Source organism: Alligator mississippiensis, chromosome 8 (genome assembly GCF_030867095.1).
Source record: "Alligator mississippiensis isolate rAllMis1 chromosome 8, rAllMis1, whole genome shotgun sequence".
Taxonomy (NCBI): domain Eukaryota; kingdom Metazoa; phylum Chordata; order Crocodylia; family Alligatoridae; genus Alligator; species Alligator mississippiensis.
The window spans coordinates 40,300,706-40,320,435 of record NC_081831.1 but is presented as its reverse complement, the minus strand read 5'-3'; the positions used below and the strand labels follow the sequence as shown (position 1 = coordinate 40,320,435).

At 47.1% G+C, this 19,730-nt stretch overlaps 1 pseudogene; it reads right to left on the bottom strand.

The window, feature by feature from the left end:
* The window catches only part of LOC102558717 (solute carrier family 22 member 23-like), a 69,546-nt pseudogene extending 51,784 nt beyond the window's left edge, over nt 1-17,762 (bottom strand).
* Between the last annotated feature and the right edge of the window lie 1,968 nt (nt 17,763-19,730).

The window sequence follows — 19,730 nt, the reverse complement described above, 5'->3', positions numbered from 1 at the left end:
ATCCTGTGGCCTGAATAAGAGTGTCCTGACTATAGGACTGTGCATTACAGTGCTGCTCAACCTTTTTAGACTCAAGGCACCCCTTGGAAAATGCCAGCTCTTAAGTTGCACTTAGGTTTGGCTTCAGAAAATAAGGCCAGAATGTTTTTGACACTATGGAATCCCATTTGAAGTCTCAGGGGTTATCTAATGAATCATGTACCTGCACACCTAACAGTGCTAATATTGTGTGGCATCCTTACAAGGGAGAATTAGCTACGTTAGTCTGAAGTCAGAGGCAAGGTAGATGTGCACCTTTATAAGCTAACTTAATAAGGTTTATATAAATGCAAACTTTTGTGGGCTAAAGTTCACTTCCTCCAGATGCCAACCCTCAAAAGGATCTCATAGCAGCCTGGGGTACTGTAGTATGCTGGTCAAGAATCGCCAGTGTATAAGATCAGTCACCCCAGAAGGGCCTCATCCTTGTAAGTGTTGACTTAACAGCAAACAGAAAACAAATTTTCTGTTCATGTTTTATATAAATTTTTGTATTTCTGCAATTACAAAACACTTTACCTTCAAATCCCTTATATCACAAGAAAAATGTGAGTCACACACTCATGCCCAACAATCACTGCAAAAGGGGAGAAAACTAACCTGTCAGCTTCAAGAAGAGGTCATGTTAATGTGAAACAGCCTGAATGCACAGCCAGGCTACCTCAGCAATTTAAAAGAAAGCATTTAGTAAACATAATGTAAAAGGCCTCTGGAGTATACTTATTTTAAAGATTTATGCCATGCCCTCTGGATAGACTTGTCCTAAAAGCTATCAGAATTGAACTTGAGAGATTTCGACATCACCAACTATTACATTGGTTACTACCGTCAGCATGCATTCAGTGTTCACACTGCCACTCATACGTTACTTTTCACATTAACAGGTACTTCTGCCTTTGGGAACATCCCATCCCACTAGAAGTACTTAAGAGTTCAGTACTGAAGAATTTGTAGGTAAATTATAAAAATAACAAAAAGGGACTAGGCTGAAAAATAAATGTTGTAGATTTATGACAAAAGACAGGAAAAACAGGCATGTGCTTCTGCCTCCCAAAACCCATTTCATTTCAAAATGTAGCACTGGGTAATATTATAAAGGAGACAATGTCACTTTGCTAATAAAGCAATACAAATTTGACAAAACACCTGAAAAGTATAGATGATGTTTTCCACCCTTCTCTTTCCCAACAACCTCTTATTTTGTGGTTACTGCATCTGTGGGAACACAGGAAAAAACTGTTTCTCTGGAAAGAAATTCAATGAAAGGAAGCACTTTGATTAATATTGCAGATGATATCCATACCCAGAGAACAAAAGATTTATTAAAATTAATACTACAGGGTTGTAATATTTGAAATGAAATTAAAACTTCTCTTATGTAGGTCTTTAGGTGTTATTTCTATTATTTAGCTAATAAGCCCCCTAGGGCAGGAGCTGTCTACTGTTGGGCTGAAACACATTCAAACCCTACTTCTCTGTGGGCAAGGAAAGCTCTGCGATTAACCACCGGCACTGGTCTGACAAACAGTCAGAAGCTTTATTGACTACAAAACATCTACTACACACAAAACAATTCATCAGCTGGGACTGCCAGAATACAAGTAGGCAACTTTACTGGGACTGCTAGAATATAAGCAGACAGTTAGCAAAGACTGAGTGCATTAACATGACTCTTCACGTGACTCTTCGGTCTGTCTAGAGCTGATACACAGGAGTTACTTCCCACAGCTGGCTGCCCTGGGAAAGCTTCCTGGGTTGCGCTGCTCCCATCTAAAGACTTGATCTTCTCCTTAGAAATCCATATAGCAAACAATGAACAGCGAACACTGACTTCACTTGCTTAGGCTATTTAACCCTTTAGTGATGTCATCATTAATGCTAGCTAAGTGGTTTATAATATTTTAACTGATAAATTCTAAGTTAGACAATAGCATATCCTTACAACCCAGAATATTTTCCTATTATGTTTCCTGTTATTATCCTGTTCTTACCAATGGTCATCATGGTATAGTTCTATTGTTCTGTACTAAATGTGCAGTCAGCCTTTTACTGGGGTTAGGTTCAGGCCCCAATCATTACCAATTCTGAATCATCTCAAAAAGGCTTCTGGGAGTTCAGTCAACTTGACATGACCAAATTTAATTTTTCTTGCAACATTTACTACTGCATTTTTCAAGAGCTCAGCAACATGAGGTCTGTGCTGGGTCTCACAACTGCTGGAATGACCATAACAACATTTTTAGGAAGCCAGACTTACTTAAAAAAGAAGTTATACAGAAATTTTGTTAGACTACTTGATTCAAGAACATGGCTTTCCTTCTATGTAAACAAGGTCGTATTTCCAGCTAAATACTGAATATTCTAGTTTGATGATGTCTAAGTTTGATGATAGCGTGAAGGAGTGAGACAGAACTTACAGCATGAAGGGCCAGCGGCGCTGCAGCTGCAGCCTGGAAAGGAAAGAAAATACCCACCCAATTTCCGGAGCAGCATCTTGCTCAGGATTGGCAGAGGGAGACTGCTCAAAGAGAGGGCCCAGAGGGGTCAGTTCCCTGCAGGCTGCAGGGAGAGAGGAGCAGCTGAGCATCTGGGCAGGTAGAAATTGCAGAGCTGCCTGAGGAGCGCTGGGGGGGGTGACCCTGAGACAGGCGGAGGCCTGCAAACAAGGGCTAGTGGGAATCTCCAGAGTGGAGCTACAGCTGAGGATCCGGAACGAGGGAGTCCACAAGGCCTGAGAGAATCTCTGGAGTGGCGTTTTCCAACACAGGATCCAGAGGAGGGCCTGAGGAAAAAATCTACGGTCACAGGTAGAGCCTTCCTGCACAGGGGGGAAACCCCAAAGAGACTGTGAAGGTTCACAGGGGTGCAGGGCAGGCTAGCACACAGCAAAGAATGGACTAAGGGATTGTTTTCCCTGAATTATGGTGATTGGGAGGTAGAGCACCTGATCACGAGAAAAGGGGACATTGCCAGAACCTGACAAGAAGGCTGAGAAGCAGCCAGGGTTTTTCTGTGATTTCTTTTTGCAGTTTATTTTGATTTTTTTTTTTTTAGCACAGGCCAAGACCGGCCCCTGGAAGGGTGTACCCAAAAGAGGCATCACGAGCAGGTCCAAAGAGGTGATCCTCCCCCTCTATGCAACCTTGGTCAGGCTGCAGTTGGAGTACTGCATCCAGTTCTGGGCACTGCACTTCAGGAGGGATGTGGACAGCATTGAGAGGGTCCAGAAGGCCACTCACATGATTAGTGGGCAGCAAGGCAGGCCCTATGAGGGGAGGCTATAGGACCTGAACCTGTTCAGCCTCCACAAGAGAAGGCTGAGAGGGGATCTGGTGGCTGTCTATAAACTGGCCAAGGGGGACCAGGGAGAGTACCTGTTCCCCTGAACACTACCAGGAGTAACAAAAAATAATGGCCATAAGTTGACTGAGAGTAGATTCAGGCTAGATATCTAGAGGCACTACTTCACAGTCAGAGTGGTTAGGATCTGGAACCAACTTCCAAGGGAAGTGGTGCTCACTCCTACCCTGGGGGGTCTTCAAAAGGAGGCTAGATAATTACCTAGCCAGGGTTGTTTGACCCCAGCATTCTTTCCTGCCCATGGCAGGGGGTCGGACTTGATGATCTGCTCAGGTCCCTTCCAACCCTACCAACTATGAAACCATGAAACTATGAGGCACTAGGACACCCTGGGGTAGGGGCAAATAAGATTACAACAGGCAGCACTGCAACCTGGCTGTGGAAGAATATCTTAAAACATCATCTGGAGAGGCTAGGCTGGGGTAAAGGGGAGGTTTGGAGCCCCACAGAAGAGACAGAGATCAAGACCAGGCAGGATCACTGTGGACATTGCCTCCCGGGAATATATAGGTCATGGCAGGAGAGAAAAACGTAAGAACCATTTCCTGGCAGACCCGGTGATCCATAGCCAAGGTCTACCCTGTCACCACCTGTAGGCAGATGAGCACAGGGCAGTACTAGCAAGCCCTATAATACCTACAGGCATCATAGATAGCTTCTAATCTTTTTATACCTTAAAAGGTAAAAAGCTGTAGTTCTGTGGAATATCCAAAAAGCAAAAGATTGCCCAAAGGGACAGTGCAATTTTTCTTCATACTGTTCTGCAAAACAAAATCCAGCATTTTCTCCCATACCACTCAATGTAAGTCCCAACTGTTCAAATGGATCCATGCTGACACACTCTCACACCTGTACCAACAATAAGAATCCAACTGGCAGATCACAGCCATAAAATTATGATTTTGGAAGGGGCTATCTGGTTCAGTTAGCTAGTCTTCCTGACTTACTGCGCTTATACCTGCAATAGTTTTGAACCTAAGAAATTAAATTAGATTGGTTTCCATTAGGAAATACCCAGGCAAGATTAGTATTTTCTGGTCAGGAAAGACACAGAGCTATGTTACTTGAGCTTCACAAGTTGAGGTTTCAGAAACATTTTTGAGGAAGTGGAAGCCACCTTCTAGCTACTGTTATCATTTACCTCCATGCACTTTTTAAAAAACATATGTCAGTTACAGTCTGTGACAGGGGGCAGGCTCAGGGCCAAGTCTCTAGTCAGCCTGCCCACCTGTTTCTATGGGGCAGTCCACCCAGTCTCGCCTGCCATGACTTTGCTGTTCCCCTAACTGGTGGAAAATGCAGGAGACTATCCATTACATTACAGCTTAGCCCTCACTGTCAGGCCTCTTTCACATCCACATTCACACCACCCTCCTCTCACTAGAGCCTCTTGCACTCCACCCCCGATTACAGAGTCTCTTTCTTGCATCAACAACTTGTTCCACCCTGCTCCCTCTTGGAGCAGCTCCTGTACGCCTTGGGGCTTTATCCAGATCATGCCTTGGGTGACAGATGTATAGTCTCTTGGGCCTCTCCCACAACCCTCACCTGGGTAGTGACCAGCCAAGTTCCTGACCTGGGTCAAGCTTGCCCTGGCCCCTCTTAGGGCAACTCTAAACAAACATATGCAAACATACTCTGAGCACCTGGCCCCACATACTAGTCTCCCAGCCACCTGTAACCCCTCACTGGGCTCCACACTGCCCCCTCACTGGGGCTCCACACTGCCCTGAACTTGTTCTTCAGGGGGTTTGCCCATGTACTGCCCTTCAGGCTGTCCCTCAGCCCCACTCAACCCTCATCAGGGCCCTCGCTACCGCCCCCCTCTCTGGGGCTACACATCTACTTCCTCCCTGGGGCCTCCAGGGTCTCATTCTCCTGTGGGGGCTCAGGTGGCCACAGCTGTGCCTGACCCCACCTGGGGTCTTACACCCCCTGGGCTCAGGTGGCCATAGCCATGCCTGGCCCCTTATACCCACAGTGTTGTGGGGGCTAGGGGTTATTGTGGTGCTCCAACCCACCTTTCACAAGGGACATGAGTGGTCCTGGTGTGTGAGTGAGGCTGCCACACCACCAGCAGTCCCACCGGGCCTCCCTATCCCAGCAGGGTAGTTTTAGGTCTTGCCCAGGACCCAGATTCCCCTGCTTTTACCTGCCAGATGTTTCATAAAACAGCTCAGCCAAGCAATGTCTCTGCCTGGCTGCCAGCAGTAAACTGCTATGTTTATATAGCTCACCTGTGTTTTAAAATAGCCGCTGCAACCAGGCACCTGCTGGCTGACTGACTCAACCCTTGAAGTGGCAGGCACAACACGTGAACTGCCACACAGCCATTTCTGTGAGGTCAGTCTCTTCAGCACTACATTCAATCCCTCTCTGAGGCCTTCTGGTGCAAGATCTTCATGTGCTAGGCATTTGGGATATGCAAAGCTTCTGTATCCGATTGGATTCAGAGGAGATTCAGCCCAATTCAGTAGCCGAATCTCCAAATCCAAATTGAATCAGGAATCTTATTAAAAGGTCCTAATCAATTCAAAAGCCTCCAAATCAATTTGAAGAGATTCGGAGATTCGGTCATAGACTATACAGGCAGCAGTCCTTGATGCTAGACGCAGCTGCCTGCAGCTGGTTAGTCTGTTGTGGTGAGCGGAGGGGGAAGGGAAGGGGTGTGGGTGGAGGCAGATCAATGCCCCCACAGTGAGGGAGGGATTGGGGCTGGGGCTGGGGCTCGGACAAGCTGCCCAGCCGGGGTGTGGGGGCATGGGATTCAGGAAGGGGACTCCCACCACTGTGCATCGCCGTGCTCTGCCAGTCCAGGAGCTGCTCTTCCGGCAGCTGGAGCCTGGGCTGCACTCTGGGTGGCTAGGCCCAGCCACAGCCTGGAGCATAGCCCTGGCTCTGCCCGCCCTGCAGAACACAGTGGAGCAGGGACTGTGGGGGCGCTGAAGCCACCCTGAAATTCCCCATAGCTCCTGCTGCACCTGCCCCCATGCCCTGCTGCTGCTTGCCCAGCCAGGGTGAAGCCTCGGCTTGTCTGGGAGATGTGGGGAGGCTGGAGCAGCTACTGTCACTGTGCACTGCTTGTCTGAGGCAGCACAGTGGCACCATCCCGTGCCTCCCCACCCTGGCTGGGCAAGCAGCAGGAGGGTATAGCCCCTGCTCCCAGTGCCTTCTACCACCCGTCCGGAGCGCAGCCCAGCCTAGCCCACACCACATAGATCTGGGGGCACACACCCACTCCCATGCCCTTCTGGACCAGTGGTGAGAGCTGATGGAGGAGCCACTAGAAGAGGAGCTCCTAGATTCATGGTGCATAGCAGTGTGCAGTGGCAGGAGCCCCCCTCCTTGAGTCCTATGTCCCCCCATCCCAGCTGGGCAGCTTGTCCCAGCCCTAGCCCCAACCCCTCCCTTGCTGTGGAGGCATTGATCTTCCCCCTCTTCACCCACCACAACAGACTTAGCAACTGGAGGCAGCTGTGTCCAACGCCATCGAGGACTGCTGCCTGTATAGTCTATGGCTGAATCTCCAGATCTGAATCAGCCAAATCAAACAGGGAAAGTATTTTGAATCACTGAATCAAATCACTGTCCCTCCAAATTGGCCAAATCCAAATCTGAACCCAATACTTGCTGCTTCGCACAGGCCTACTAGACATTGTCTAAAGGCATAATCACATTCCTAGATCCCCGTGCTACTGATTTACATGTACAAAGTACAAAGAGAAGCAAGATTTCTTTGGTAATATCTTTACTGGAACATCTCCCCCAACTGTACAGTTGGTCTAATAAAAGATATTGTCATTCATAAAGCTAGGCATCTGTGTAACCACCTGAAGAACAATGGCCTAACAATAAGGTAAGAGGCAGCAGGGGAATACGAACCAATAGGCGAATCAGGGTTAAGTGGAAAAACCTTGATTGGTCAAACAATGCTGATGAGGTAACTACTCAAGTAAGTATGATATCTCTGGCAAACTTGTCTGTCTGTTCCCTTTCCCCACAATAATCCTCTACAGGCTTTTATAATTTTCTCAGAATTAGCTTTGAAAATTCTATCCAGTTGCTCAAATACAAAACCCAGAAGAAATATATGTTGTTTTCAACGGATAAAAGACTGCTGTTGTATCAGCCGCTAGGTCATTCTCCTTCACAGATGGTGCAAACCTCCACAATTTCCCACTGATTTAAAGTAATTACCTCCTGAAACATCACATGATTTCAATCTACTTCCTTATTGGATGTTAGCAATGATATCTGAGCACTACAGCACTTGCTTTGCACAACCAACCTTCCTGCAGAAGACATTCATTTTTTCTGTAACAATGTCTGTCTCAAAACCACAGTAAAGTATTGAACTAACCAACAGCACAGAATTAAAAGGAATCGATTTTTTTGGAAAGTGTCAAGCTGCATTACAAGGAAAACCTTACTGGTGTCATTCTGATTTCAACACTCAAAATCCTCGCGCACATCATGCAATTTTAGCTAAAGGAAGTATAAAATACATATATACATTAATTGTACAGAGGCAGAAAAGCTGTTGTGGCTACTAGCCCACCCACTCTCCTAATTGTCAAATATTTCTTGATACACTTTCATAGATTCATAGATTGTAGAGTTGGAAGGGACCACAATGGATCATCGTGTCCGACCCCCCGCCCCTGGCAGGAAAGAGGACTGAGGTCAGATGACCCCAGCCAGGTGACTGTCTAGCCTCCTCTTGAAGACCTCCAAGCTAGATGATAGCACCACCTCTCTTGGAAGCCCATTCCAGATCCTGGCCACCGTTACTGTGAAAAATTTCTTCCTAATATCTAACCTAAATCTACTCTTAACTAGTTTACACCCGTTATTCCTAGTCACTCCCTGGGGCACCTTAGTAAACAGTGCGTCCCCTATTCCCCGTTGACCTCCCCTAATAAATGTATAAGCGGCCACAAGATCTCCCCTCAGCCATCTCTTGTGAAGGCTGAAGAGATTCAGCTCTCTCAACTTCCCCCCGTAGGGTCTATCATGAAGGCCACTAATCATGCGAGTGGCCCTCCTCTGGACCCTCTCAAGATTCCCTGTGTCCCTCTTAAAGTGCAGCACCCAAAACTGGACACAGTACTCCAACTGCTGCCTGACCAGTGCTGCATAGAGGGGAAGCATCACCTCCTTTGTTCTATTAGTCATGCACCTGCTAATGCACGACAAGGTGTGATTGGCCTTGTTGATGGCCTCGTTACACTGCCGGCTTATGTTCATCTTGGAGTCAATTATGACTCCAAGATCCCTCCCTGCCTCCGAGCTGCTGAGAAGGACACTCCCCAACCTATAGGTGTGCTGAGGGTTCCTCCTTCCCAGGTGGAGTACCTTACATTTATCTTTATTAAATTGCATCCTATTTCTCTCTGCCCATTGATCCAACCTGTCCAGGTCAGCCTGAATCTGCTCCCTGCCCTCCGGTGTACTAACTTTGCCTCATAACTTGGTATCATCAGTGAACTTGAAGAGGGTGCTCTCCATGCCCTCGTCCAAATCACTGATGAAGATATTGAATAATATCGGTCCAAGGACCAAACCCTGCAGGACCCCACTGCCCACCTCCCTCCAGGCCGAAAAGGAACCATCCACCACCACTGTCTCAGTGCGGTCCCCAAGCCAGTTGGCCACCCACCTGACTGTGTAGGCATCCACTCCTCAGTCTGCTAGCTTCCCAATGAGGATAGGGTGCGAAACTGTCTCAAAGGCCTTCCTAAAGTTCTTAAAGTCCTAAAGCACTTAATAGACTGTAAATTATAATCACAACTAAACACCATTGTTAAGAAGAATTTATTATTTTTTAGGGTTCTCCATAGTGTGATCTGTTTACCGTGTAGACAAACATAGACTGTACAAAAGAAAAAGTGTAATTAATAATCAATCCATTTTCAGGTTTTTAAGTCTCTCTCAGAACAGTCACCCGTACTGTATCACAATGGCAGCATGATCTTTCCACTGCTTCTCACATACGCACAAACTCAAAAAGTCCAGGCCTTCGACCTGCAATAGAATCTTCCAGGGGGTGGGGGGAGGGAAGGAATAACACTGGGACATCAGAGAGACATGGGTTCAATTACTAGCTCAACTACAGGTTTCCTGTGTGACCTTGGGCATGTCACTTATTTTGCCCTCCATCTGTGGAATAAGATGGTACTGTCATCTCTTACAGGTGAGTTATGAGGGAAAAATTCTTGAACAATTTTCATGTTCTCAGATCCTCTGACAATGGCAGCCATAAATACTTAGAGAAGCCCTGACTTTCAGGTAAAGCAAGCTCACAGTTATAAGCAGTCCATGCTATTAGCCTCCAATACCTTACTGAAGTTTATAAGACATATAAAAAACTCTTGGTTCCAAAATGATACTTTTTATTAGACCAACTAGAAAATGGCAAGAAAATTGTCCTTTTGACAAACATTTACACTCGCAAAATAAATAAAGAGTTTTCCAGGCCAGAGATAACTTGCAAATTCTGACATGCATTTAAAAGCCTTAGATACTTGGAGGTTGATTCATGAAGGCATGCAAATATAGAACCCAGTCCTGTCCCTTCACGTGCACAAAGGTTGGCACACACATTCCTGAATTAAGTATGCAGCAATGCAAACAGCATATTCTAAATTACCCTTCCTAACATTCCCTTAAATCTTTTTTTCTCACAAGATGCTCAAGTCTTAAGTTAGCACACAAGTGAAGTAAGATTCAAGGATTCAAAGATTCAGACAGTGAGGAAACCAATTCTTTGCAATTTTGTCTAAAGGCATTTTTGGTAAGAAGAAAGTCTTACAACTTAAGCTGAGTTAACAAAAGCAGGAATATGGGTAAAATGGCAAAAAGAAGCAGCAATTTTTTAGGCCCATTTCAGATTTCATTTTTGTTCAGACTGGCTGTACAGTTCAACAGAAACTTTCTGCACAGGAAAGTTCTGCAACTACAGAACCACGTCTTCAGTTACCTTAATGTTAAGTGCTGCTTAGTCCATTGAGGAAGCAAATGAACAACCTGCATCATATTTTACCAAGGCACAAAGTAATCCCTTGCATTTAAAGGGTAGTCATTTCAATTTAAATGCCACTAACTAAAATATAGGTTTCCCTCAATTTATGCGATACATGCGTTCCCAGAGAACTGAAGATAGACTATAAAAATATTAGCCACAAGGCAGGAGGGCTTTTAACACCAGCAAGAGAGGATTATCATAAGGTGACATAGTCATACCAATCATTCCTGACAGGACACAAGAATTTATCACCATTTTTCCCTTACATAAAAGCACTAGTGCCTCCCTGCCCATGTCAGTGCCCTTCACTTCCACCCCACAGCTCCCCTCCAGTGCCCTCATTCTCACCCCACAGACCTCCCCCCCTGCCCTGCCCATTCCCTCATTTCCACCCCACAGCCACCACACCCTTCCCGAGCCCTCACTCCAGCCCCACAGCCCTCCCCCATCCTGCCAGTGCCCTCACTTCTGCCCCCAGTGTGTAAAGAAGGGCATGTGCAGGGAAGGGGGGCACAGGTCCCCCAGACTCCTGCACCCACCACAGGCTATGTGCGGCTGGCTCAGCGGCACTGCCCCTGCTCTGGCCCGGCCCGGTGGCAGCCCCACACCCCACAATGGTGCAGAGATGTGAGCGAGCCATGCCCCAGCCCCACTGCTGCCACAGACACTCACCCACTGTGAGCTGCTCACCACTGAGCCCAGTGCCACATGCACATATGCAGAGGGCCCAGCAGCCCCTCCAGCCACAGCGGGGCCACGCAGGGCCCGCAGCTTCCCGCGCTTCTCTCCTGGCATGGGGAAGAACCACATTTCTCCTTTAGGATCCAAGTGGCTGACACAACACGTATGGGCACCAGCTGTGTCTCCTGTGTCAGGCAGCAATGCACACGGCAGCTCCCATGGGACACACATGTCCAAAAGACATGCAGAGCGAGTGCCCCAGCACAGACACAGCCGAGGGCCCAGATCCGTCTGTCCCAGCATCACGGACATCTGATTTCTTTCAGATCCGTTTCCTTGGTACAGGGAGCGAGAGGAAGAGGAGGCTCCACTGACATGAATAGTGGCTTCTGAAACACTGCTAGTTCTCTGCAGACAAGCTCCATGCACTGTAAACACTAGGAAAGGTGTGGACAGCATGAGGGAACTCGGCTGTTTCAAACCTGCCCTGGGCATTGGCTCCTAGAGAGCTTGAGGCTTCTCTTCACCCATACAAACATAGGGCAAACTGAAGTCCCTTGTTTCCATCTTGGAATAGCTTCCCACAGGCTATTTATCCCAAGGGGACCCTTTGCAAAAACAAATCCTTAGAGAAAGGATACAGCACAAAGTAGATACAATCGTTTTGTTGGGTTTTTTCATAAAAATATTAATCTAATAATCAGTTTTTATAGTTTTAAAGAAATAAAGCTATTTACATTTAAAATTATGACAACCTATTTTAAGACCTCAAGTCATGTCAATCTATCCAAGGATCAAAGTTAAATAAAAAATATTCAAGTGGTGCATATTTTCTGCCAATTTACGAAGGAAAGAGTAACCACTGAACTTTATAGGTTTACATACTTTTAATAAGGAAAAACTCTCACCCATGGGAAGTGAATAGGAAAGAGGCTATACTATGGCCTGGTTTACCAAGAAGGTAAATCAATTGCCACTGAAATTCAAGGAAGCTACAAGTTCTCAGAGGTTAAGTGTCACACAACTATGTAGCCCTGTGGGGTCAGGCCAACTCTCAGGAACTCAATGTTGCACTGTTAGACAGGAGGGTGTAACACAATTGCACATATATAAACACACAAATCAATTAGGTGTATACACACACACACTACCCGCTCAGGCACATACACATCCAAACAGCATAGGCACATGCATACCTATCACCAATTCAAGCACATACACTATACATCCCAGAAGTTAGACAAAAATCAATTGTCCATACCTGCACACTCAGTACACATACACAGATCACTAATTCATATATCATACACGCAATGACATATATATACACACACACTTACCAGTTCACACACATACAACCCACCTACACATAGGTAAGTTCCTAGCTTGGATGGCACGGTATGTGTGTGTGTGCTTGGGGTACCTGGGATATTTGGGGGAAGGTTAAGGTGAGAGAGAGAGAGAGAGAGAGTTAAAGTGTACGGAGTGAAAGTTGCCAGAACTGAGATTAGAAGCCGTGGACTAGAGAGAAGCTGGCTGAGGAACTGAGGGTTGGGGTTACTTAAGGTTGATTGGGGCTGGAAACTGAGGCAGACAGCTGAGATATTGGGGAGGAGGGGGCAGATAAGTGGTGGCAAGGAGGAAACAGACAGGAAAGAGAGAGAGAGGCAGAAACCTGGGAGCTTGGAGCTGAAAACAGGCTGCCAGCTTAGAGACTGAGGAGGCAGATAAGTAGTGGCAAGGAGGAAACAGTCAGGAAACAGACAAAAACCCAACTCAGGGTTTCAAAATAACAGGTTTATTAAACAACCCTGTGTAGACAACACACTACACAGCCCCATGAAGTTATTGGTTCCCACACACACACATACACACACACACACACACACACACACAAGCACTCACAATGGCAGCAGGAGAAAGAGACTCAGTGGAAGGGCTGGAGTCCAGGTAGGGAAGAGAAACAGAGTTGAAGTCCTTGGTTGAAGAGAGGGTGGGGGTGATAGCTACCTATCCAGGCTGGAAAGGGGTCTTTGTCCAGTAGGTATTGTCCAGAGGGGGGTCACCGGCAGGGCCTCTGGGTGGATAGGTAGCGTGGCATGGTGCTGTTCCAGATGGAGAGGGCATCCCAAATAGTCAGTCTTCACTACCCCTTTTATGGGGCAGACTACCTCTGATCTCCTATGGGAAGGCCTGTCCAGGCAATGCCAGTCCTGTTCCAGAGGGCTCCAGGTGTTCTTACTGAGCATGTGAAGCCTGGCACAATGGTGGGCTGCCTCATCTTTTGTTTCTTGAATGCTGAGGGTGGTTCCAAGGGCTGGGTCATTGGTCCAGGTGTTGGTGTTGATGGTTTGGTCATTCAGAGGGAGCTATTTTTAGACCTACTGCCACTGTCTCTCAAGCACCCTCATTCATCCCCATTCAACCATGCTACCAAATGGTTGAAAGCAGTTAGACGGGCCAAAGCTACCATGGAGCTGAGGATGGCATCCCAAGTTAAGCATAACAAGAAATTGTTTTTCATCTATATAGGGAGTAAAAGGAAGGCCCAGGGTGGAATAGGACCCCTACTAAATGGGCAGAAGCAATTGGTGACGGACAGGGGGGACAAGGCTGAACTCCTCAATGAGTTCTTTGCCTCAGTGTTCCTAAGTGAGGACAAGGCTCTCACTGGGATTGTAGAGAGGCAGCAGCAGGGTGCCAGACTACCATGTGTAGACCCTGAGATGGTGAAGAGTCACTTGGAGGAACTGGATGCGTTTAAGTTGGCAGGCCCGGATGAGCTCCATCCGAGGGTACTGAAGGCACTGGCTGACGTCATTGCACAGCCACTGGCGGGAATATTTGAACACTCATGGCGCACGGGCCAGGTCCCGGAGGACTGGAAAAGGGCCAATGTGGTCCCCATTTTCAAGAAGGGGAGGAAGGAGGACCCAGGCAACTATAGGCCAGTCAGTCTCACCTCCATCCTAGGCAAAGTCTTTGAAAAAATTATCAAGGCTCACATTTGCGAGAGTCCGGCAGGACAAATTATGCTGAGGGAAAACCAGCACGGGTTTGTAGCAGGTAGATCATGCCTGACTAATGTAGTCTCTTTTTATGACCAGGTCACAAAACGCCTGGACGCAGGAGTAGGGGTTGACGTCATATACTTAGACTTCAAGAAGGCCTTCGATATGGTATCCCACACCATACTGGTGAACAAGTTAAGAGGCTGTGACTTGGATGACTACACAGTCCAGTGGGTGGCAAATTGGCTAGAGGGTCGCACCCAGAGAGTCGTAGTGGATGGGTCAGTATCGACCTGGAAGGGTGTGGGCAGTGGGGTCCCGCAGGGCTCGGTCCTAGGACTGATACTCTTCAGTGTCTTCATCAGCGACTTGGACAAGGGAGTGAAATGTCCTCTGTCCAAATTTGCGGATGACACAAAAATGTGGGGAGAAGTAGACACGCCGGAGGGCAGGGAACAACTACAAGCAGACCTGGACAGGTTGGACAAATGGGCAGAAAACAACAGAATACAATTCAACAAGGAGAAATGCAAAGTGCTGCACCTAGGGTGGAAAAATGTCCAGCATACCTACTGCCTAGGAAATGACCTGCTGGGTGGCACGGAAGTGGAAAGGGATCTTGGAGTCCTAGTGGACTCCAAGATGAACATGAGTCGGCAGTGTGACGAAGCCATCAGAAAAGCTAATGGCACTTTATCGTGCATCAGCAGATGCATGACGAACAGATCCAAGGAGGTGATACTTCCCCTCTATCAGGCACTGGTCAGACCGCAGTTGGAGTACTGCATTCAATTTTGGGCACCGCACTACAAGAGGGATGTGGATAACCTGGAGAGGGTCCAGAGAAGGGCCACTCGTATGGTTAAGGGCTTGCAGGCCAAGCCCTATGAGGAGAGACTGGGGCACCTGGACCTCTTCAGCCTCCGCAAGAGAAGGTTGAGAGGCGACCTTGTGGCTGCCTATAAGTTCATCATGGGGCACAGAAGGGAATTGGTGAGGTTTTACTCACCAAGGCACCCCCGGGGGTTACAAGAAATAATGGCCACAAGCTAGCAGAGAGCAGATTTAAACTAGACATTAGGAAGAACTTCTTCACAGTTAGAGTGGCCAAGGTCTGGAACAGGCTCCCAAGGGCGGTGGTGCTCTCCCCTACCCTGGGGGTCTTCAAGAGGAGGTTAGATAGGCATCTAGCTGGAGTCATCTAGACCCAGCACTCTTTCCTGCCTATGCAGGGGGTCGGACTCGATGATATATTGAGGTCCCTTCCGACCCTAACATCTATGAATCTATGAATCAAAATAAAATGCTGAAACTTATCCTATGTCTTAGCTCACTTATACTTATCTATAGGGAATAGAGAGGGAAAGAAAAAGTCAGAAATGGTTGGAGAGGGGAGGGAATGCATTTTAAAAGAAAAAAAAAAGAAAAACTGGGGGTTTTGCTACATATTCCCCCCCCCCCTTGACATTAACCTTACACAAGGGTGATGTCATTATACTGTTTGAACACTGTTGTCCAGCTATATAGAAAGGAGGTGTGTCGTAGGCCTTCCTAAAATCCAAGTAAATTACATCCACCTCTACTCCTGCACCTGAGCGTTTTGTGACCTGGTCATAAAAAGAAACCAGATTAGTCAGGCATGATCTACCTGCTACAAATCCATGCTGGTTTCCCTGGTACATCATTTTTCCTACTGGACTCACACAAATATGATCCTTAATGATCTTTTCAAAGACTTTTCCAAGGATGGAGGTGAGACTGACTGGCCTATAACTACTCAGATCCTCCTTCCTCCCCTTCTTGAAAATAGGGACCGCATTGGCCCTTTTTCAGTCCTCTGGGACCTGACCTGAGCACCATGAGTGCTCAAACACCCATGCTAGTGGTTCTGCCTATTCCTTCAGTACTCTCAGATGAAGCTCATCTGGGCCTGCCGACTTGAACACATCCAGTCCATCCAAGTGGCTCTTCAATAAGTCAGCATCAACAGTTGGTAGGCTGGTGTCCTCTGATGCCCATCTAAGAACCCATTAGGAGACTAGTCGTGACCCTTGTTCAGGAACACTGAGGCAAAAAAATAATTGAAAAGTTCAGCCTTGTCCCCCCCTGTCTGTCATTAATTGCTCCCACTTGTTCAATGGTGCCCTTCTCGTTCCTTTTACTCCCTACATACCTAAAAAAATACTTTTTGTTGTCTTTAATTTCTGTTGCCAGCCTCAGCTCCATAGTTGCTTTGGCCTTTCTAACTGCCTCCCTGTAAGTGTGGGCCAAGTAGGTATACTCCTCCTTGGTAACTCCCCCCTGCTTCCACTGCCTATATGCCTCTTTTTTTGCCCTTAGGCTCCCCTGGATTTCTCTATTTAGCCAAGGAAGTTTTTTGGCCTCTTTCCCCACTTTCCCTCGCAATAGGATCATCTCCCTTTGCACCCGAAGGATCGCTTCCTTTAGGAATGACCACCCTTTCTGGACTCCCATCTCGCCAATACTCCTACCCTGCACACTGAAGTTAGCCTTCCTAAAGTCAAGCACTTCCACCCTACTAGTTATCTTTCCCACCCTATGCCATATGGTGAATTCAACTGATTGATGGTTACTGTCCCCAAGGTGACCACGAATCTGCAGCTCCCCTACCATGTCATCCCCTGTATCCAACACCAAGTCCAGTAAGGCATTCCCCCTAGTGGGGCCGTATACCTCCTGCGTTAGGTGAAGGTCCTGTATGTAGGTTAAGAACCTACGTGAAAGGTTGGATTTGGCTGACTGGTCCTCCCAGCAGATGTCAGGGTAGTTTAGGTCCCCCATGACCTCGATCACCTTCAGGGTGTCCCCCAAACTCTCTTGCCACGACTTTGGATGGATCTTCAGTGCAGGGGGTCCCCTTTGAGGATACCTCCAGAGTTGTCATGTGTCTTGGCGGATGTCCATAGGGCTCCAATCTCCCCTACACCCCAGCCATATGCCAACCTTCGAAACGAGCTTCAGGATCTTTAGCAGCTAGCCCCTTTTGATGTCTTCCTCAGTTCCTATGTGTCCTCCTTCGCAAACTGATGCCTCAGGTTCCGACTAGACCCAGAGGATCTGGGGGCACTCTGCCTTCGGGGTTGCCCCTTCTGATGCCCTGAGTGTTCTGCTACAGATGATGCTGGTCATCGCTGCATTCACACGTTGTCCTTTATCTTCAACTGGGGTCTCTAATCCCCCAAAACCCAGTAAGGTGTGCTGGGCTAACCTGCTCTAGGCAGGGAACTAAAATAGAACAGGCCAAAAAGGGAAAACACAAGAGGACACACACCAACAAAAATCCCACACAACGGGAATGACCCAAAGTGAAAAAGGAAATAAAAGAAAGGTCTGAGGAAGGAAAGCAGAATAAAGAAAAAAGAGGAAAAGCAACCACAGAGCTGAGAGTCCTCCGCTTCTCTCACCCCTAAGGCCCCTAAGCTAGCACGTCCTGAGTCAGGACCCGCACTTTCACCCCAGCTGGGGTTTCTTTTGTCTTCTCCCGGATCTGCCTCTGCTCTGAAGTCTCGGGCTCCAGCCACCTCCAGCAGGAGCTCCTTTGACGGCTCTTGTTGCCGCCACTGCCGGCTTCTCTGCCGGCTCCTCTGATCCCTGACGGGCATCTCCGTCATGGGGATCTCCCGCATCCCCTGCTGCCGCCACCGCTACTCTCCGCGCTGACCCGTCTGCTCCCTGCAGCGACCGGACGCACTCAGCCCACTGGTCCCCCACCGTTTCTCCAGCTCCCGGCGTTTCTTTTCCCGCGCTCCCGGGTTTTATCTCTGCTGGGTAACGTCTCTTCATGATGTCACCTGGCTCCAGCTGTAGATGAGCACGGCTGATAAACCGTGCTGGCGGTTTTCCCCAGCACACCTCTTCGTCACTCTGGAGCCCTGCAACAAGTAGGTTTTTTTCTTTATCCTTTGTCTGGGGTCTGCCTATGGGTGTGGCTTTCCCCTTGCCCGATCCTGCGTCCCTGGGACACTCTACTTTCTTCTCCTCTTATCCCATTTTGATTAGGGTAGATGTATAACACTCTTTAACATAGAGTACAGCCCCCACCCCCCCATCCCCACCACCTTTCCTCCCTACTTTGTCCCATCTGTACAACCTATAGCCCTCAATGCATACTGCCCAGTCGTGGGTAGGGTCTCACCAGGTTTCTATTAGCCCCATTAAATCATTATTGTCTGCAAGCAGGAGTGCAAGTTCTTCCTGCTTGTTCCCCAAGCTCCTAGCATTATTATAAAGGCACTTGAGCCCTCTGAACGTTGCCGTTGGTGCCCCCCCCCCCGTCAGTTCTGATGCCCAATGGGCCCCTTCATACTTACCTGGGATGTTCTGTTGCATGTATCTGTCTCTAGTGGGTTATGGAATAGAGAAAATCCCACACAATTTACTGATTCGTTTTGATGCACTGGCTGGGGGAGTAGTTAGCTGATTGCACGATTTCACAATGATTACACACTTAATTCATACAACACAATTTTATTTTAAAATTCTTTGCTACGCATATAACACTGCTTAGCTTTAAGAAACACCACAAACATTAAGAACACAATAATTACATATATCAGAAACAATGCTCCGAATGTACTTCCTTCCCAAACAATGCTATAAGAATTAGTATTACAAAAACAACTACAATTACAACTAAAATTTAAATTTGAATCAATACTATTATTTTTCATATTATACTTACAATCCTAGAATTCCGAGAAGCCAAACACCTAAATATGGTTTCATTCCTCAGTAGTACAATTTAATGGGTTGGCCTCAGTAGTACAGTTCAATGGGCTCACCTCAGCAATACAATTCAATAGGCTGGCCTCAGCAGTGATAGGACTAAGTCCCCTTCCTTCAGTCCCTTTCAGGTGCTCCGCGGCTTCAGTGTGAACTAAAAGATTCGTGTTCACGGAGAGGTTGGTTCAGGTGATCAATCTAATCCGGCCTACACTTGCGATTCTTCCTTCGTTGTTCTACAAGTATAGACACCTCCAAATTGGGACAGTAAGTTACAGTTTTTATTGAGTGAGCTGCTGTCTTGGGCCACTCCTACTCAAACCTGTCATTACCCCCAAATTTGGGCTCGGATCTTACTCAACAGATTCTTTTGCTTAGTAATTAGTTTCTTTTGTTAATCATTTTAAATTACTTTTGGGGAACTTCCATATCACCACAAGTGATCTTTTCTTACCAATCTGATCAAAAGGCTCTAGGGTTTGATCTCTCGGAACTCAGGATATTTGCTCTTTGTAAAAGACTTCTAAAGATAAAATTCAAATTAAGACTTTAAGCAAAGTAAGGACCTTTTGCACGTAGTCCAAAAACAATGACCTAGATAAGGAGATAAATCTTATCTTCTTCCTGAAACTGGCTAATGGGCAACCATCACAAACATTCAAACTATTTCATTCAATATGACAGTATCATAGATTGTAGGTCCTAGATTCTCTCCATCTTCTGCTTCCCTGTCCCCCATTGAACCTAATTTAAAGCCTGACACAGGAGATCAGCCAACCTGTAAGAAAAGAAACTCTTCTACCTTTGCAGAGAGTTGAAGCCCATCGCGTCCCAGGATGTTCCTTGCATGGAAGTGCGGATTGTGGTCCAGG